The sequence below is a fragment of the Lolium rigidum genome, chromosome 6 (assembly GCF_022539505.1).
Source record: "Lolium rigidum isolate FL_2022 chromosome 6, APGP_CSIRO_Lrig_0.1, whole genome shotgun sequence".
NCBI lineage: Eukaryota > Viridiplantae > Streptophyta > Magnoliopsida > Poales > Poaceae > Lolium > Lolium rigidum.
In genome coordinates, this window is record NC_061513.1 from 276496731 (window position 1) to 276519629 (window position 22899).

Sequence of the window (22899 nt, forward strand, 5' to 3'; positions counted from 1 at the left end):
ACCATTATTGCAGTTTTGGTAGTAAGGGAAAAACAAAGACCTATTTTATCAAATAGGAGATTGTTATCCAATTAGTCCTCAATTAAGACTGTCAGGACAAGAAGAAGTCCCAATCATTGAATATTCAATGAGAAAGGAAACAAGCTTATAATATTGGAGGAAATCATGGAAGTAAAGGAAGTAATAGTTGTTTGATGTCAAACACTAATGGATTCTAGGAAGAATCTGGACAAGAGATGTATTCAATTATATCCAGTAAGATCACCATGGAGTTCGAGAAAAGATTTAGTCTGCACAAGTCAGATTCACACTCCGAAACGTGAGAGAGATCAAACTTCGAGGACGAAGTTTAGTTTAAGGGGTAGAGACTGTAATATCCCAGGTATTGGGGTTACAAAAATAGAGGAAACAGATGTGTGCATTGCATTCATGCATAGAAAATCAGGGGAATTTTCGCGCTTTAAAGTAAAACAGTCACAGTAACTGAAGTTTCACTTGACCTTGGTGGAATTGAAGTAGCTCATCAAGTCAAGCGCTATAAACCTCAATGTGACTTTGTTAAAACCTTGTTTTAGGAACAGAGGATTTGATCTAAGGGGCTAGATCAAATGGAACTAATAATCAACACAACAACACCTTACTCAATGATCAATTGCTTGATCTCAAAACAGATCATAATATGGTAAACCTTGCCATAACATATGAACATCCATTTAATTGGAAATCAAGTAACAATAATTGGAGAAACTATTCTTCACTTATCTTCTCCATGTCTTAAACTAATCCATGCACTTATCATAAAACCTATGATATTCATTCTACCTTAATCTTGGAAACAAGACAAGGAGATCAACTCTCAAAATATATATCCTTTTCTATTCTATATTATTATACATCAAACCTAGAGAGGTGAGAGTTCTATCATATTTATTAGAGAAGCAATGACAACCTTGAGCTAAACCTTGGATATACATCCATGCATTTAAATCATCATCTTTAAGAGAAACCCTAGGATGTTAATCAGAACAACCCTTAGAGAGAGAAACCAATTATGTTAAACATAGATTTTGATGATCACATCAATCTCTATGGAGCCTAACCACAGGCTAGTATTAAAGTCCTTCCCAAATGAGAGAGAACTATCCATATGTCCTGATGATTAAATCATCATTGTTTAAGAAGAACCCTAACAGAATATCTCAGACATTCTCCTGGGATATAATCCATTGAGACAACCATGACCATGTCCACCTAAGGAATTATAAGAGAAGTACTATACCCTAGTTGATCAAGACAATACTTGATCATGGAAGTGAGAAACCTATTTAATGAGAGATACACCAGGAATCCAAACATTGATCATTATAAATTGAGTGATGATCATAAACCCTAAGAACTTGAGGTAATGATATTAAGAACAAGTTGATTATGCCTAATCCATGATCATGCTCTTGAGGTATGTGTGGGTAAGTAAATCTTAATAAGATTAGTAGATACCATTCACTACATGAAATCATAGGGAGATCAATAATAAGCAACCCTAGGCTTAGATCCCAACCTTAACTTGTGAACCACTTGGTGATCACAGGTATAATTCTACCACATTTACATTCCACCTATTCTTCACTTAAGAACCATATGAAAACCTCCAGAGTCAAACTCTATACTTTTTATGGTGAGAAACCATATATCCATATGACCAAAGTTAACTATAAAAAGAACTATAACCAATGTAGTTACTTAAATAATAAATTGAGGTTAATAATAGAAGTTAATTGGTAGAAGATAGAACCAATTCTCAAATCCTTAGGAATTAGAGAAGCACACATGATATGAAGCAAGTAACCATATTACCATGGTTAGGGGAGAGTAAACCCTAGCCAATACAATATGGTGTCATCTCACTTCTACAACCAGAATTATATCTCAAACCTAGTTGTGAATCACTTGGGTGACTACAATTATAAAACCAGACCATAATTGAGAATTGAACCAAGTACCATTAGGTGAATATAATTAGAATCCTAGAATTGCTCATTAGCTAAATTCTATGCTTCACTAATTAAACCTTAACAAGCAAGTGCTCACATAAGATTATGTGCAAGTGACCACATTCCCAAATAAGAGGTCAAATCTTTAGACATTTTAGTACATGAAATCATGCCATTAAAGCCACCTTCTTATTTGCAATTCAGTAATAAATATTACCATGAAATTGTTTCTTGCAAAGTAATACCAAATAAAACCTACATATCACTAAGTGAGAAAAATATCATTGGAAAATAATTTGAATGTTTTCAAGATGATATTTAAATTCATGACAATAGGAATATTTAAATTCAAGTACCAATAGTAATTGAGAAACCAATGTTTTAGTACATATTAAATCTATTAATACACAACAACAACCTTTAAGTGCCTGGAATGAATATTACTTGAATTCAATCCATCAAATTTGCAAAATTTGATTGAATTCAAAATAGTATTTAAATTAACAAAATGGAAAACAGAAAAAAGCAAAACTAAAATAAATGAAGATGGAGAAACAGGCTCACCTGGCCGGAGAAGCCCAGCAGCAGCCCACCTCGGCAGCCCAACACACAGTCCAGGTCCAGCCCAACTCCCACACAAATCAGTCCACATATCGTTTCGTCGTGGATAAAGACGAGACGAAGGACATCGTCTTCGTCTTCTCCACCTCGCCCTCAGGAGGTCGACACCGCGACAGGAAGGGACACGTCCCGCGGTCGCCGCTGCCGACGCTGACCGCCAGCACACGCCGAAGCCCGTATAAAAGGCGCAGAAGCCCTTCCATTCCCCTCTCTTCGTCTCAATCATCCCAATTTTGGAAACCCTAGCTCCCGGACCACCACCTCTCGCCGCCGATTGGGGAAGCCCTAAGCCCCGCCGTGGACGCCATCGTCACCGCCATACTCCACTTGCTCTACTGGCGCGAGGAATTGAGCCGAAGCGTTCCGAGGCGACCTCACCGAGCTCATCCTCTTCGCTCCCGGCCATCGTCTCCGTCGACGGTGGAGTCGCCGTCCGGCCACCTCTGCCTCGACTAAGCCCTCCTACGCATTCGTGGTGAGCCTCTGCTCCTCGTGGCCCAATCCACTCTTTCCCTAGCATCCTGTACCGTGCTATCGCCGGAGAACTGCGAGCTCTGCCGCTCGTCGTTGTCTTCGGGCAAACGCCGGCGACCAAAAATAGGCGGCGCCACCATCATTAGCTTCCCCATGTCACGTAGAGTAACCAGAGCATCCACTCGAACCCGTAGATCACCGGAGTCTCGCCGCCGTCGTTAAATTCCCGCCGGCAGAGAGCTCCTAGAACATTTCTTCGATTTTGACTCCAGTCAATGGCCACGTGGCATGTGACGTGGCTAGGACCCCACCAGTCATTGACTGTGGGTGTACCCTGGCCGGGTACGTTTAGCAAATTTCATTTTATTTTCAAATTCAATAATATCTGCAACTTCAAATAATTGTAGAAAATTCATAAAAGCTCAGAAAAATATAAATGAGATATCAAAATTCTTATAAAAGAAAAATCTATCCAATAAAAATATAATATGAAATTTTTATTTTTAATAAAAATTCAATTATTTAATACTTATTAATTAAGCCTTTTCTTCTAATGCAAAATGCAATTAAAATTCAAAAATTAGGAAAACTTTCCAAATTAAATAAAAACCAGTAAATAAATATAGAAATCATCAAAACTAATTTTCTTTATTTGTTAAATTGTTAAATCCTTATTAGAGAGATTTAAACCACGATTAATAATTATCCTAAATTATTAATCGTTCAAAAATAACAAAATGGCAAATTCAATCTTATTTCTATTTGCAAAGCTATTAATAACTTCATCCATAATGAAGTTATTAATCCAAGAACTAATTGACAATTAGTAAACCCTAAATTCCATATTGAATTAAGAACACTAACCCATAATTTTAGGTGGGATTCTAAAACCCTAATGTCATTAAGAGCACTAGCTCCATTAATCCATATGAACCGTAAATTGTCCTAAAACTAAACCTTAGGATGTACCATGTGATCATGATACTTTGTTTTGATCCATAGCACCATAATCAGCAATTAAATACTTGCCATGACCACATAAAATGTAGGAGCCCTATTATCCATAATTCAATTCCATGTATGCCTACCTATCCCACCTAGAGATCAAATAGGATCAACCCTAATCCTTAGTACCAAGAATCTTATCATTACTCATCCTTAATTAGCATCACACCATTTTGATGAGCTCCAATAGCATCTATGCCCAATATTTATCATTACATAACCATAGTCCACTAAACTCTACAAGTACTTCATAATTATGAACCATCCTATTTAGGAGCCAATCATTTCTTACTTAGTGGATCCAATAGCAAACCCTAGTCAACCACAACCCTAATTGAAATACTTCTTATTACCTAAGAAGTATGTTCTTCAAAAGTTATTCTTTTGAAGAAAACAAAGAGTAGCCAAGCAACCACTGCCTTATAGGACAGATAAACCCTAGCTAGCTATCACCAACAGAAATGAATCCATCCTGATAGCAACCTTGTATGAATAATTGCTTAGGATGCCTAGGCTTAACTCAACCTTACAAGCCCTAGATGTTGATGAATCCAACTTTGTTGGGATCCATCTACTACTTACTCCAGAAGCAGTGGAAACCATAGAAAACCAAAGAAACCCCCACAAACCTAATTATCATATTTGTTCCTCATTAAAGAACATGTTCTTCAAAAGTTATTCTTTTGAAGAATATAACAAGTAATCATTAACCATGCCACATAGTATTAAAATTGACAACTGCTCTTTACTTATTATACAACTACAATTCCTTGATGTGTATGATTGTTACTATGCATGTTCTCACTTGCTTTTGATTCTAATACAACAAGAACCTAATAAGAACCTTGTTTGTGAATCTCTCTAAAAGTGCAACACACCCTAAACTAATCATTACAATTCACTGATCCTAAATCATCGGGGTTAGGTCACGCTTAGAGCGATTGCATCTCATACTTATGCATTATTGCATCCTTGCCAATCTTTTAAACATCGTCCTTATCGGACGATGATGCTATTTCAGAATTTGGAGTTATTGCGTATCGACGACCTTGCCTGCATAATCTTGCAGTCAAGAAAGGCAAGTTCATCACTTGCTCATGTCATTTGAGTATTTCTATCAAATTACTTGCAAAGTATTATGGTTAACACTATTGCATAAAAATCAAAACCACTACTTTCATAACTATGAATATGACTATGTGGTGGGCAATGGAACCATGGATTGTGTTGATATGGTGGAGGTTCCATTGCACGGGTTTATATCCATCTAGGATTAAATAACAAATGTCGCCGAGTGATTCTTGTGCCGTAATACCCGTGTTAACCATAAGATCCGGAGTGGGACGGAGTAGTCAAAAGTGTTTCCACCTCTCGTACATCAACGGATGCACTTACCGTAGACACTTGACCCAGGTTTGGCAAGCGGTGGGGTGGGGATCAGATTCTAATTCCCCACGGTAAGTGGTCTATGATGGGTTGCAGCTACCGGCGAAGGAGTTTGGTTAACGAGTCCCAGACTGTCGTCGTGGTCGAGGTCCATCCTTAATTGGTATAAGAGGACCGGCGAGGACCCAGGGTCGGGGTTTGCAACAAAGGGTGGGTGTGCGAGGTAGCGGAGGAACATGATTGGCTAGACCTTATACCGGGCTTCACACCATAGGAAGTGTGGACGGGAAGATCACCCGGTTGGCACCAAGGTTAAGATCTCTTATGGGTAAAGCAACACACCTCTGCAGAGTGTAAAGAACCGTGACCTGTCACTCCCTGTTCCGGGATATGGAACCTGCTGAACGCGGCCGGAAAGGAGCTCCATGAAGTTCTAGTAAACCGGTGAAGGCTGACGGACATAGTTCTTCTGAATAAAAGCAACCTTTTGAAGAAATGGTTATGAAAACTTGCATTGGTATTAGACTTTCTCGGTCTAATGCCGTAGCTAGTGCATTAAACACCTCTTTCCTATAATGAACTTGTTGAGTACGCTCGTACTCATCCCACTCTTAAATCCCCTGCTTAGATATGGAGGCATCGAAGGAGGATCTACAGTGCAACTCTAAGACCGAGGAGTCAACAACTACTTCACGAGACAGGACCCTGTCAGAGGAGTCAGATACCATATCCAACAAGAAGAAAACTTAGTTTAGCCATAGAAGGGAACTAGCTTCCTAAACCTAGCTCCTATTTAGCTAGAGTCTATTCTTAGCCTCTGTAGTTAGTGAAATACTCTACAAATAGAGTTCGTGATAAGACTAGACTACGAGTCGTTCTTCTGGAGTTTATTTGCAGTTTCACCTCATTGTAAAGTAGGAGGCTGTGATGATCTTATGTAACAGAGTCGATGTTGTAATTCTATAGACATGCCTTGGACCCGCATATGTTTCTGTTGTACCACTCTGAGCGATATAATACTAGTGGAACGGTGTTTCATTGGTGTTATATCAGACTTGCATACTACACCATGCAGTGGTATGCCGGGTCACCACAAAGAATCCGCTTAACAGCGGACCAATGAGAACTGCGAGGCTCGTGAAGGTATTGACAGACCTTGTTGACAACAAAGGACAAATCTGGTCTGGTGATAGTGAGGTTCTGGAGCCCCCCAACTATACTACGATACCGTGTAGCATCTTCAGCTGTGAGAAGATCACTATCCGTGCTACAGAGGCGCTCAGATGCAGCCATAGGAGTGTGAGCAGGACTACACTTGAGCATACTAGCACGCGCAAGAAGATCCAGTGAGTACTTGCGCTGTCGAAGGAGAAGGCACCCAGGAGTACGAGTATCAACCTCAATGCCCAGAAAATAGTGAGGTTTGCCCAGATCCTTGACCGAAAACTCAGAACGCAAAGCAATAATCAACTGTGGAATAGCGTAAGAAGTGCTGCTGACAACAATGAGATCATCGACGTATACTAGCAGGTACATAGTCACCTGAAGGCGTCGGAGTATGAAGAGAGACGTGTCAGCTGCAGATGCTATAAAACCCAGAGAGCCAAGAACAGAACTGAGGCGAGCATGCCAAGCCCGAGGTGCCTGCTTGAGCCCATAAAGAGACTTAATCAGGCGACAATAGTGAGAGGGCTTATCAGGATCAGTGAACCCAGGGGGCTGCTTCATGAATACCTCCTCAACAAGAAAACCATGAAGAAAAGCATTCTGAATGTCCAACTGCCGAAGATGCCATTGATGGCGTGTATTTCACACGTTCGTTGGGCAACCCCAAGAGGAAGGTATGATGCGCACAGCAGCAAGTTTTCCCTCAGAAAGAAACCAAGGTTTATCGAACCAGGAGGAGCCAAGAAGCACGTTGAAGGTTGATGGCGGCGGGATGTAGTGCGGCGCAACACCGGGGATTCCGGCGCCAACGTGGAACCTGCACAACACAACCAAAGTACTTTGCCCCAACGAAACGAGTGAGGTTGTCAATCTCACCGGCTTGCTGTAACAAAGGATTAACCGAATTGTGTGGAAGATGATTGTTTGCGAGAAAACAAGTAAAACAAGTATTGCGAGCAGATTTGTATTTCAGTATTAAAAGAATGGACCGGGGTCCACAGTTCACTAGAGGTGTCTCTCCCATAAGATAAAAGCATGTTGGGTGAACAAATTACAGTCGGGCAATTGACAAATAAAGAGAGCATAACAATGCACATACATGGCATGATAAGTATAGTGAGATTTAATTGGGCATTACGACAAAGTACATAGACCGCCATCCAACCGCATCTATGCCTAAAAAGTCCACCTTCGGGTTATCGTCCGAACCCCTCCAGTATTAAGTTGCAAAGCAACAGACAATTGCATTAAGTATGGTGCGTAATGTAATCAATAACTACATCCTCGGACATAGCATCAATGTTTTATCCCTAGTGGCAACAGCACAACACAACCTTAGAACTTTCGGTCACTGTCCCAGGTGTCAATGCAGGCATGAACCCACTATCGAGCATAAATACTCCCTCTTGGAGTTACTAGCATCAACTTGGCCAGAGCCTCTACTAATAACGGAGAGCATGCAAGATCATAAACAACATATATGCAATAACTTGATAATTAACATAACATGGTATTCTCTATCCATCGGATCCCGACAAACACAACATAGAGTATTACGGATAGATGATCTTGATCATGTTAGGCAGCTCACAAGATCCAACAATGAAGCACAATGAGGAGAAGACAACCATCTAGCTACTGCTATGGACCCATAGTCCAGGGGTGAACTACTCACTCATCACTCCGGAGGCGACCATGGCGGTGTAGAGTCCTCCGGGAGATGAATCCCCTCTCCGGCAGGGTGCCGGAGGAGATCTCCAGAATCCCCGAGATGGGATTGGCGGCGGCGGCGTCTCTGGAAGGTTTTCCGTATCGTGGTTTTTCGCATCAGGGGTTTCGCGACGGAGGCTTTAAGTAGGCGGAAGGGCAGAGTCGGAGGGCTGACCAGGGGCCCACACCACAGGGCGGCGCAGGCCCCTCCTTGGCCGCGCCGCCTTGTGGTTTGGCCACCTCGTGGCCCCACTTCGTATGCTCTTCGGTCTTCCGGAAGGTTCGTGGCGAAATAGGCCCCCGGGTCTTGATTTCGTCCAATTCGAGAATATTTCGTTACTAGGATTTCCGAAACCAAAAACAGCAGAAAACAACAACCGGCACTTCGGCATCTTGTTAATAGGTTAGTTCCGTAAAATGCACGAATATGACATAAAGTGTGCATAAAACATGTAGGTATTATCAATAATATGGCATAGAACATAAGAAATTATCGATACGTCGGAGACGTATCAAGCATCCCCAAGCTTAGTTCTCGCTCGTCCCGAGCGAGTAAAACGATAACAAAGATAATTTCGAAGTGACATGCCATCATAACCTTGATCATACTATTTGTAAACATATGTAGTGGATGCAGCGATCAAAACAATGGTAATGACATGAGTAAACAAGTGAATCATAAAGCAAAGACTTTTCATGAATAGTACTTCAAGACAAGCATCAATAAGTCTTGCATAAGAGTTAACTCATAAAGCAATAAATCAAAGTAAAGGTATTGAAGCAACACAAAGGAAGATTAAGTTTCAGCGGTTGCTTTCAACTTGTAACATGTGTATCTCATGGATAATTGTCAACATAGAGTAATATAACAAATGCAATATGCAAGTATGTAGGAATCAATGCATAGTTCACACAAGTGTTTGCTTCTTGAGGTGGAGAGAAATAGGTGAACTGACTCAACATAAAAGTAAAAGAATGGCCCTTCAAAGAGGAAAGCATCGATTTCTATATTTGTGCTAGAGCTTTTATTTTGAAAACATGAAACAATTTTGTCAACGGTAGTAATAAAGCATATGAGTTATGAAAGTTACATCTTACAAGTTGCAAGCCTCATGCTTAGTATACTAATAGTGCCCGCACCTTGTCCTAATTAGCTTGGACTACCGGATCTTTGCAATGCACATGTTTTAACCAAGTGTCACAATGGGGTACCTCCATGCCGCCTGTACAAAGGTCTAAGGAGAAAGCTCGCATTTTGGATTTCTCGCTTTTGATTATTCTCAACTTAGACATCCATACCGGGACAACATAGACAACAGATAATGGACTCCTCTTTAATGCATAAGCATGTGGCAACAATTATTATTCTCATATGAGATTGAGGATATATGTCCAAAACTGAAACTTCCACCATGAATCATGGCTTTAGTTAGCGGCCCAATGTTCTTCTCTAACAATATGCATGCTCCAACCATTAAGGTGGTAGATCTCTCTTACTTCAGACAAGACGGACATGCATAGCAACTCACATGATATTCAACAAAGAATAGTTGATGGCGTCCCCAGAAGCATGGTTATCGCACAACAAGCAACTTAATAAGAGATAAAGTGCATAAGTTAATATTAAATACCACAATAGTTTTTAAGCTATTTGTCCCATGAGCTATGTATTGCAAAGGTGAATGATGGAATTTTAAAGGTAGCACTCAAGCAATTTACTTTGGAATGGCGGATAAATACCATGTAGTAGGTAGGTATGGTGGACACAAATGGCATAGTGGTTAGCTCAAGGATTTTGGATGCATGAGAAGTATTCCCTCTCGATACAAGGTTTAGGCTAGCAAGGTTATTTGAAACAAACACAAGGATGAACGGTGCAGCAAAACTCACATAAAAGAAATATTGTAAACATTATAAGATTCTACACTGTCTTCCTTGTCGTTCAAAACTCAATACTAGATGTTATCTAGACTCTAGAGAAACCAAATATGCAAACCAAATTAGCAAGCTCTAAGTGTTTCTTCATTAATGGGTGCAAAGTATATGATGCAAGAGCTTAAACATGAGCACAACAATTGCCAAGTATCAAATTATCCAAGACATTTTAGAATTACTACATGTAGTATTTTCCAATTCCAACCATATAACAATTTAACGAAGAAGAAACTTCGCCATGAATACTATGAGTAGAGCCTAAGGACATACTTGTCCATATGCTACAGCGGAGCGTGTCTCTCTCCCATAAATTGAATGCTAGGATCCATTTTATTCAAACAAAACAAAAAACAAAAACAAACCGACGCTCCAAGCAAAGTGCATAAGATGTGACGGAATAAAAATATAGTTTCAGGGGAGGAACCTGATAATGTTGTCGATGAAGAAGGGGATGCCTTGGGCATCCCCAAGCTTAGACGCTTGAGTCTTCTTAGAATATTCAGGGGTGAACCACCGGGGCATCCCCAAGCTTAGAGCTTTCACTCTCCTTGATCATATTGCATCATACTCCTCTCTTGATCCTTGAAAACTTCCTCCACACCAAACTCGAAACAACTCATTAGAGGGTTAGTGAATAATAAAAATTCACATGTTCAGAGGTGACACAATCATTCTTAACACTTCTGGACATTGCATAAAGCTACTGGACATTAATGGATCAAAGAAATTCATCCAACATAGCAAAAGAGGCAATGCGAAATAAAAGACAGAATCTGTCAAAACAGAACAGTCCGTAAAGATGGATTTTATTAGGCCACCAGACTTGCTCAAATGAAAATGCTCAAATTGAATGAAAGTTGCGTACATATCTGAGGATCATGCACTTAAATTGGCTTAATTTTCTGAGCTAGCTACAGGGAGGTAGACCCAGATTCGTGACAGCAAAGAAATCTGGAACTGCGCAGTAATCCAAATCTAGTACTTACTTTACCATCAAAGACTTTACTTGGCACAACAAAACTCAAAACTAAGATAAGGAGAGGTTTCTACAGTAGTAAACAACTTCCAAGACTCAAATATAAAACAAAATACTGTAGTAAAAACATGGGTTGTCTCCCATAAGCGCTTTTCTTTAACGCCTTTCAGCTAGGCGCAGAAAGTGTAACTCAAGTAACATCAAAAGATGAAGCATCAACATCATAATTTGTTCTAATAATAGAATCATAAGGTAACTTCATTCTCTTTCTAGGGAAGTGTTCCATACCTTTCTTGAGAGGAAATTGATATTTAATATTACCTTCCTTCATATCAATAGTAGCACCAACGGTTCGAAGAAAAGGTCTTCCCAATATAATGGGGCAAGATGCATTGCATTCAATATCCAAGACAACAAAATCAACGGGGACAAGGTTATTGTTAACCATAATATGAACATTATCAACTCTCCCCAAAGGTTTCTTTTTAGCATTATCTGCGAGATTAACATCCAAATAACAATTCTTCAATGGTGGCAAGTCAAGCATATCATAGACTTTTTTAGGCATAACAGAAATACTTGCACCAAGATCACATAAAACATTACAATCAAAATCTTTGACCCTCATTTTAATGATGGGCTCCCAACCATCCTCTAGATTTCTAGGAATAGAAGTTTCAAGCTTTAGTTTCTCTTCTCTAGCTTTTATGAGAGCATTTGTAATATGTTTTGTGAAAGCCAAGTTTACAGCGCTAGCATTGGGACTCTTAGCAAGTTTTTGTAAGAACTTTATAACTTCAGAGATGTGGCAATCATCAAAATCTAAATCATTACAATTTAAAGCAATGGGATTATCATCCCCAAGGTTGGAAAAAATTTCAGCAGTTTTATCACAGAGCAGTTTCAGCAGTTTTAGCGGCTTGAGTAATTTTGCGCGCTTTGCACTAGGAGTAGAAGCTTTGCCAACACTAATTATTTTACCATTGATAGTAGGAGGTGCAGCAACATGTGAATCATTAGCATTGCTAGTGGTGGTAATAGTCCAAACTTTAGCTACATTTTTCTCTTTAGCTAGTTTTGCATTTTCTTCTCTATCCCACCTAGCACGCTAGTTCAGCCATTAATCTTATATTCTCATTAATTCTAACTTGGATGGCATTTGCTGTAGTAACAATTTTATTTTCAATATCCCTATTAGGCATAACTTTCGATTTCAAAAGATCAACATCGAGGCAAGACTATCAACTCTAGAAACAAGAATATCAATTTTATTGAGCTTTTCCTCAACAGATTTGTTAAAGGCAGTTTGTGTACTAATAAATTCTTTAAGCATAGCTTCAAGTCCAGGGGGTGTATTCCTATTATTGTTGTAATAATTCCCATAAGAATTAGCATAACCGTTACCATTATTATAAGGATATGGCCTATAGTTATTACTAGAATTGTTCCGATAAGCATTGTTGTTGAAATTATTATTTTTAATGAAGTTTACATCAACATGTTCTTCTTGAGCAACCAATGAAGCTAATGGAACATTATTAGGATCAAAATTAGTCCTATCATTCACAAGCATAGACATAATAGCATCAACCTTATCATTCAAGGAAGAGGATTCTTCAACAGAATTTACCTTCTTACCTTGTGGAGCTCTTTCCGTGTGCCATTCAGAGTAATTAACCATCATATTATCAAGGAGCTTTGTTGCTTCAACAAGAGTGATGGACATAAAGGTAGCTCCAGCAGCTGAATCCAATAAATTCCGCGAAGAAAAATTTAGTCCTGCATAGAAGGTTTGGATGATCATCCAAGTAGTCAGTCCATGGGTTGGGCAATTTTTAACCAGAGATTTCATTCTTTCCCAAGCTTGAGCAACATGTTCATTATCCAATTGTTTAAAATTCATTATGCTACTCCTCAAAGATATAATTTTAGCAGGGGGATAATATCTACCAATAAAAGCATCCTTGCATTTAGTCCAGGAATCAACACTATTCTTAGGCAGAGATAGCAACCAATCTTTAGCTCTTCCTCTTAATGAGAAAGGAAACAATTTTAATTTTATAATGTCACCATCTACATCTTTATATTTTTGCATTTCACATAGTTCAACAAAATTATTGAGATGGGCAGCAGCATCATCAGAACTAACACTAGAAAATTGCTCTCGCATAACAAGATTCAGTAAAGCAGGTTTAATTTCAAAGAATTATGCTGTAGTAGCAGGTGGAGCAATAGGTGTGCATAAGAAATCATTATTATTTGTGCTAGTGAAGTCGCACAACTTAGTATTTTCAGGGTTGGCCATTTTAGCAGTAGTAAATAAAGCAAACTAGATAAAGTAAATGCAAGTATACTAATTTTTTTGTGTTTTTGATATAGCAAACAAGACAGTAAGTAAAGTAAAGCTAGCAACTAATTTTTTTGTGTTTTGATATAATGCAGCAAACAAAGTAGTAAATAAAATAAAGCAAGACAAAAACAAAGTAAAGAGATTGGGAAGTGGAGACTCCCCTTGCAGCGTGTCTTGATCTCCCCGGCAACGGCGCCAGAAAAAGAGCTGGCGTGTAGTTGACGTGGGAGTCAGAAATCTATGTGGTGTAACTTTTCTTCAGTTCCCCGGCAACGGCGCCAGAAAAAGAGCTTGATGGCGTGTATTTCACACGTTCGTTGGGCAACCCCAAGAGGAAGGTATGATGCGCACAGCAGCAAGTTTTCCCTCGAAAGAAACCAAGGTTTATCGAACCAGGAGGAGCCAAGAAGCACGTTGAAGGTTGATGGCGGCGGGATGTAGTGCGGCGCAACACCAGGGATTCCGGCGCCAACGTGGAACCCGCACAACACAACCAAAGTACTTTGCCCCAACGAAACAGTGAGGTTGTCAATCTCACCGGCTTGCTGTAACAAAGGATTAACCGAATTGTGTGGAAGATGATTGTTTGCAGAGAAAACCAGTAAAACAAGTATTGCAGCAGATTTGTATTTCAGTATTAAAAGAATGGACCGGGGTCCACAGTTCACTAGAGGTGTCTCTCCCATAAGATAAAAGCATGTTGGGTGAACAAATTACAGTCGGGCAATTGACAAATAAAGAGAGCATAACAATGCACATACATGGCATGATAAGTATAGTGAGATTTAATTGGGCATTACGACAAAGTACATAGACCGCCATCCAACTGCATCTATGCCTAAAAAGTCCACCTTCAGGTTATCGTCCGAACCCCCTCCAGTATTAAGTTGCAAAGCAACAGACAATTGCATTAAGTATGGTGCGTAATGTAATCAATAACTACATCCTCGGACATAGCATCAATGTTTTATCCCTAGTGGCAACAGCACAACACAACCTTAGAACTTTCTGTCACTGTCCCAAGTGTCAATGCAGGCATGAACCCACTATCGAGCATAAATACTCCCTCTTGGAGTTACTAGCATCAACTTGGCCAAAGCCTCTACTAATAACGGAGAGCATGCAAGATCATAAACAACACATATGCAATAACTTGATAATTAACATAACATGGTATTCTCTATCCATCGGATCCCGACAAACACAACATAGAGTATTACAGATAGATGATCTTGATCATGTTAGGCAGCTCACAAGATCCAACAATGAAGCACAATGAGGAGAAGACAACCATCTAGCTACTGCTATGGACCCATAGTCCATGGGTGAACTACTCACTCATCACTCCGGAGGCGACCATGGCGGTGTAGAGTCCTCCGGGAGATGAATCCCCTCTCCGGCAGGGTGCCGGAGGAGATCTCCAGAATGCCCCGAGATGGGATTGGCGGCGGCGGCGTCTCTGGAAGGTTTTTCGTATCGTGGTTTTTCGCATCAGGGGTTTTGCGACGGAGGCTTTAAGTAGGCGGAAGGGTAGAGTCGGAGGGCTGACGAGGGGCCCACACCACAGGGCGGCGCGGGCCCCTCCTTGGCCGCGCCGCCTTGTGGTTTGGCCACCTCGTGGCCCCACTTCGTATGCTCTTCGGTCTTCTGGAAGGTTCGGCCCCTGGGTCTTGATTTCGTCCAATTCCGAGAATATTTTGTTACTAAGATTTCTGAAACCAAAAACAGCAGAAAACAGCAACTGGCACTTCGGCATCTTGTTAATAGGTTAGTTCCAGAAAATGCACGAATATGACATAAAGTGTGCATAAAACATGTAGGTATTATCAATAATATGGCATAGAACATAAGAAATTATCGATACGTCGGAGACGTATCAGCCATCCACGTGAAAGAGCAAGAGAGAGCAGCAGGCGAATGGTCACATGCTTAACCACGGGACTGAACGTCTCATCATAGTCCAGACCGTACCGTTGTTTGAACCCTTTAGCTACCAGACGAGCTTTATATCTCTCCACAGAACCATCAGAGTGCTGTTTAACCTTGAATATCCAACGTGAATCAATAAGGTTGACATCAGGCTGCGGCGGAACAAGCTGCGACGTACCATTCCGAAGCAGAGCTGAGTACTCTTCTTCCATAGCCAATCTCCAGTGAGGAATCTGGAGGGCGAGGCGAAAATCGCGAGGCGTGGCAGTGACGTCGGCAGACAGGCAGGTCGCACACCAGGCGACTGTACCGTCCGTGCGTTCCTTGCGCTGGACAATTCCATGTCGGGATCGAGTGACCGGGCCAGCCAGGGGCGGGTCTGGCGGTGGAGGCCCAGGAGGCGCAGGAGATGGCCCAGGTGCATCAGAGACCACGGGCGACTGAGAGCGAGCGGGGGACGCAGGCGACGCATCCTCAGAAGATGGGCCAGAGCTTGGGTCCGGCACGTAAGCAGGAGAGGCCGGGGCACGAGAAGGCGTGGCCGCTGGGAACGGGCCAGAAGACGCCGGCTCGGGGGAATCGACGCGAGCCGTGGCGGGCGCAAAGCCCGAGGGCGCACGTCCTGGCGCTGCATGAGCCATGTTGCTGGGCTGATCAACGTGAACGTGATGTTCTGCCTCCGGCGTGAGAAGCTCGAGGCGTGCAGCCCGACCAGTTCCTGCGCCATGGTTAACAAGCAATGGGGGTGCATATGCAATATCCACAAATTGGTCTGCAGAAAGTAAAGATGATTCTGTGGGTGGTGATGATGATGATGGCTGATACGTCTCCAACGTATCGATAATTTCTTGTGTTCCATGCCACATTATTGATGTTATCTACATGTTTTATGCACACTTTATGTCATATTCGTGCATTTTCTGGAACTAACCTATTAACAAGATGCCGAAGTGCCGAGTCTCTGTTTCTGCTGTTTTTGGTTTCAGAAATCCTAGTAACGAAATATTCTCGGAATCGGACGAAATCAACGCCAAAGTTCCTATTTTCATCGGAAGCATCCAGAACACCCGGGAAGGACCGAGAGGGGGCCACAGGGCCACCAAACCCTAGGCTGGCGCGGCCAGAGGGGGGGCCGCGCCGCCCTATGGTGTGGCCCCCCTGTCAGCCCTCCTGCGCCGCCTCTTCGCCTATATAAAGCCCCTGGATCGGAAAACCCGATACCAATTGACGAAACCCACAGAAACCTGCCAGAGCCGCCGCCATCGCGAAGCCAAGATCTGGGGGACGGGATCTCTGTTCCGGCACCCTGCCGGAGCGGGGAAGTGCCCCCGGAAGGCTTCTCCATCGACACCGCTGCCATCTCCACCGCCATCTTCATCACCGCTGCTGCTCCCATGAGGAGGGAGTAGTTCTCCATCGAGGCTCGGGGCTGTACCGGTAGCTATGTGGTTCATCTCTCTCCTATGTAGTTCAATACAATAATCTCATGAGCTGCCTTACATGATTGAGATTCATATGATGATGCTTGTAATCTAGATGTCATTATGCTAGTCAAGTGGGTTTTACTTATGTGATCTCCGGAGACTCCTCGTCCCACGTGTGTAAAGGTGACGAGTGTGTGCACCGTGTGGGTCTCTTAGGCTAGATTTCACAGAATACTTATTCACTGTTGAATGGCATAGTGAGGTGCTTATTTATATCTCTTTAAGATTGCAGCATGTTGTATCACAATTTATCCATGTGCTACTCTAGTGATTTGTTATTAAAGTAGTTTATTCCTCCTGCATGTGTGCAAAGGTGACGATGCGTGCACCGTGTTAGTACTTGGTTTATGCTATGATCATGATCTCTTGTAGATTATGGAGTTAACTATTGCTATGATAATATTGATGTGATCTATTCCTCCTACATATGCATGAAGGTGACGAGTGTGCATGCTATGCTAGTACTTGGTTTAGTAGCGTTGATCTATCTTACACTAAAGGTTACTTAAACATGAGCATTATTGTGGAGCTTGTTAACTCCGGCATTGAGGGTTCGTGTAATCCTACGCAATGTGTTCATCATCCAACAAAAGTGTAGAGTATGCATTTATACTGTTCTGTTATGTGATCAATGTTGAGAGTGTCCACTAGTGAAAGTGTAATCCCTAGGCCTTGTCCCTAAATACTTGCTGAGTTACTACTACTTGTTTACTTGTTTTACTTGTGTTACTACTACTGCAATACTACCACCATCAACTACACGCCGGCAAGCTATTTTTCGGCACCGTTGCTCTCTGCTCATACTTATTTATACCACCTGTATTTCACTATCTCTTCGCCGAACTAGTGCACCTATTAGGTGTGTTGGGGACACAAGAGACTTCTTGCTTTGTGGTTGCAGGGTTGCATGAGAGGGATATCTTTGACCTCTTCCTCCCTGAGTTCGATAAACCTTGGGTATCCACTTAAGGGAAACTTGCTTCTGTTCTACAAACCTCTGCTCTTGGAGGCCCAACACTTGTCTACAAGAATAGAAGCTCCCGTAGACATCAAGCACTTTTACAGGCGCCGTTGCCGGGGAGGAAAGGTAAAAGGCTCTCATACTACGGTCTCGGGTAAAGTATTTTTCCGGCGCCGTTGTGTGTGTGCTCAAAGCTATTTCCTTTAGATCCTGCAATTGCATCTTGTTGTTTCTTGTTTACACTAGTTTGGCATAATGTACAAGAGTGAGCTTCTTATTCTATTTCCTGATTTAAAACTTGGATTGTTTGATGCGAAAATTAAAAAACCTATGAAATCTTGTTTGCATGTCTGGTAGTAATATTAGTATGAACGCTTTGAACACCATTGTTGATAATGATATAGAAAGTTCTAAGCTTGGGGAAGCTGGTTTTCATGATATTTTTAGTCCCCCAAGCATTGAGGAGAAAATTTTCTTTGATGATACTTTGCCTCCTATTTCTGATGATTATAATGATAGTGGTCTTTTGGTGCCACTTACTGCTGAGAGTAAATTTTGTTGTGATTATACTATGCCTCCTACACTTGATGAGAATAATAATGATAGCTACTTTGTTGAATTTGCTCCCACTACAACTAATAAAATTGACTATGCTTATGTGGAGAGCAATAATTTTATGCATGAGACTCATGATAAGAATGCTTTATGTGATAGTTATATTGTTGAGTTTGCTCATGTTGCTACTGAAAGTTATTATGAGAGAGGAAAATATGGTTGTAGAAGTTTTCATGTTACTAAAACACCTCTCTATGTGCTGAAATTTTTGAAGCTATACTTGTTTTATCTTCCTATGCTTGTTACTTTGCTCTTCATGAACTTGTTTATTTACAAGATTCCTATGCATAGGAAGCATGTTAGACTTAAATGTGTTTTGAATTTGCCTCTTGATGCTCTCTTTTGCTTCACATACTATCTCTTGCGAGTGCATCATTAAAACTGCTGAGCCCATCTTAATGGCTAAAAAGAAAGAACTTCTTGGGAGATAACCCATGTGTTATTTTGCTACAGTACTTTGTTTTATATTTGTGTCTTGGAAGTTGTTTACTACTGTAGCAACCTCTCCTTATCCTAGTTTTGAGTTTTGTTGTGCCAAGTTAAGCCGTTGATAGAAAAGTAAGTACTAGATTTGGATTACTGCGCAGTTCCAGATTTCTTTGCTGTCACGAATCTGAGCCCACTGCCCTGCAGGAAGCTCAGAAAATTATGCCAATTTACGTGCATGATCCTCAGATATGTACGCAACTTTCATTCAATTTGAGCATTTTCATTTGAGCAAGTCTGGTGCCATTTTAAAATTCGTCAATACGAACTGTTCTGTTTTGACAGATTCTGCCTTTTATTTCGCATTGCCTCTTTTGCTATGTTGGATGAATTTCTTTGATCCATTAATGTCCAGTAGCTTTATGCAATGTCCAGAAGTGTTAAGAATGATTGTGTCACCTCTGAACATGTTAATTTTTATTGTCCACTAACCCTCTAATGAGTTGTTTCGAGTTTGGTGTGGAGGAAGTTTTCAAGGGTCAAGAGAGGAGGATGATATACTACGATCAAGAAGAGTGAAAAGTCTAAGCTTGGGGATGCCCCGGTGGTTCATCCCTGCATATATCAAGAAGACTCAAGCGTCTAAGCTTGGGGATGCCCAAGGCATCCCCTTCTTCATCAACAAATTATCAGGTTCCTTCCCTGAAACTATATTTTTATTCGGCCACATCTTATGTGCTTTTTCTTGGAGCGTCTGTTTGTTTGCTTTTGTTTTTGTTTGTGTTTGAATAAATTGGATTACATCATGCTTGTGTGGGAGAGAGACACGCTCCGCTGGTTCGTATGAACACATGTGTTCTTACCTCATAATATTCATGGCGAAGTTTCCTCTTCGTTAAATTGTTATATGGTTGGAATTGGAAAATGATACATGTAGTAATTGCTATAATGTCTTGGGTAATGTGATACTTGGCAATTGTTGTGCTCATGTTTAAGCTCTTGCATCATATACTTTGCACCTATTAGTGAAGAATACATAGAGCATGCTAAAATTTGGTTTGCATAATTGGTCTCTCTAAGGTCTAGATAATTTCTAGTAAGGTGTTTGAACAACGAGGAAGACAATGTATAGTTTTATAATGCTTGTAATATGTCTTTTATGTGAGTTTTGCTGTACTAGTTCATACTTTTGTTTGCTTCAAACAACCTTGCTAGCCTAAACCTTGTATCGAGAGGGAATACTTCTCATGCATCCAAAATACTTGAGCCAACCACTATGCCATTTGTGTCCACCATACCTACCTACTACATGGTATTTCCTGCCATTCCAAAGTAAATTGCTTGAGTGCTACCTTTAAACAATTCAAAATTTATCACCTCTGATTTGTGTCAATGTTTTATAGCTCATGAGGAAGTATGTGGTGTTTATCTTTCAATCTTGTTGGGCAACTTTCACCAATGGACTAGTGGCTTCATCCGCTTATCCAATAATTTTGCAAAAAGAGCTGGCAATGGGATTCCCAGTCCCAAATTAATTAACAAAAATAGACACTCCTCCATGGTATGTGATTGTTGGACGGCACCCGAAGGATTCGGTTAGCCATGGCTTGTGTAAGCAAAGGTTGGGAGGAGTGTCATCATAATAAAACTAAAATAAAAAGGCACTCCTTCATGGTATGAGATTGTTGGCAGGCACCCGAGGATTCGGTTAGCCATGGTTTGTGAAAGAAAGGTTGGAAGGAGTGCCATCCAAAAATAAAATAAAATGGGAGCCGCTCTTTGAAGGTTTGTCTGGCAAGGGGGTTAGAGTACCCGCTACCATTCGTTGACAACAACAAACACCTCTCAAAACTTTACTTTTATGCTCTCTTTATGTTTTCAAAATAAAAGCTCTAGCACAAATATAGCAATCGATGCTTTCCTCTTTGAAGGACCATTCTTTTACTTTTATTGTTGAGTCAGTTCACCTATTTCTCTCCACCTCAAGAAGCAAACACTTGTGTGAACTGTGCATTGATTCTTACATATTTGCATATTGCACTTGTTATATTGCTTTGCATTGACAATTATCCATGAGATATACATGTTATAAGTTGAAAGCAACCGCTGAAACTTCATCTTCCTTTGTGTTGCTTCAATGCCTTTACTTTGAATTATTGCTTTATGAGTTAACTCTTATGCAAGACTTATTGATGCTTGTCTTGAAGTGCTATTCATGAAAAGTCTTTGCTATATGATTCAGTTGTTTACTCATGTCATTACCATTGTTTTGATCGCTGCATTCACTACATATGCTTTACAAATAGTATGATCAAGATTATGATGGCATGTCACTCCAGAAATTATCTTTGTTATCGTTTTACTTGCTCGGGACGAGCAGAACTAAGCTTGGGGATGCTGATACGTCTCCAACGTATCGATAATTTCTTGTGTTCCATGCCACATTATTGATGTTATCTACATGTTTTATGCACACTTTATGTCATATTCGTGCATTTTCTGGAACTAACCTATTAACAAGATGCCGAAGTGCCAGTTCTGTTTTCTGCTGTTTTTGGTTTCAGAAATCCTAGTAACGAAATATTCTCGGAATCGGACGAAATCAACGCCAAAGTTCCTATTTTCATCGGAAGCATCCAGAACACCCGGGAAGGACCAGAGGGGGGCCACAGGGCCACCAAACCCTAGGCTGGCGCGGCCCCCCTGTCAGCCCTCCTGCGCCGCCTCTTCGCCTATATAAAGCCCCTGGATCAGAAAACCCGATAACAATTGACGAAACCCACAGAAACCTGCCAGAGCCGCCGCCATCGCGAAGCCAAGATCGCGGGGACAGGATCTCGTTCCGGCACCCTGCCGGAGCGGGGAAGTGCCCCGGAAGGCTTCTCCATCGACACCGCTGCCATCTCCACCGCCATCTTCATCACCGCTGCTGCTCCCATGAGGAGGGAGTAGTTCTCCATCGAGGCTCGGGGCTGTACCGGTAGCTATGTGGTTCATCTCTCTCCTATGTAGTTCAATACAATAATCTCATGAGCTGCCTTACATGATTGAGATTCATATGATGATGCTTGTAATCTAGATGTCATTATGCTAGTCAAGTGGGTTTTACTTATGTGATCTCCGGAGACTCCTCGTCCCACGTGTGTAAAGGTGACAGTGTGTGTGCACCGTGTGGGTCTCTTAGGCTAGATTTCACAGAATACTTATTCACTGTTGAATGGCATAGTGAGGTGCTTATTTATATCTCTTTAAGATTGCAGCATGTTGTATCACAATTTATCCATGTGCTACTCTAGTGATTTGTTATTAAAGTAGTTTATTCCTCCTGCATGTGTGCAAAGGTGACGGTGCGTGCACCGTGTTAGTACTTGGTTTATGCTATGATCATGATCTCTTGTAGATTATGGAGTTAACTATTGCTATGATAATATTGATGTGATCTATTCCTCCTACATATGCATGAAGGTGACAGTGTGCATGCTATGCTAGTACTTGGTTTAGTAGCGTTGATCTATCTTACACTAAAGGTTACTTAAACATGAGCATTATTGTGGAGCTTGTTAACTCCGGCATTGAGGGTTCGTGTAATCCTACGCAATGTGTTCATCATCCAACAAAAGTGTAGAGTATGCATTTATCTGTTCTGTTATGTGATCAATGTTGAGAGTGTCCACTAGTGAAAGTGTAATCCCTAGGCCTTGTCCCTAAATACTGCTGAGTTACTACTACTTGTTTACTGTTTTACTGTGTTACTACTACTGCAATACTACCACCATCAACTACACGCCAGCAAGCTATTTTCTGGCACCGTTGCTACTGCTCATACTTATTTATACCACCTGTATTTCACTATCTCTTCGCCGAACTAG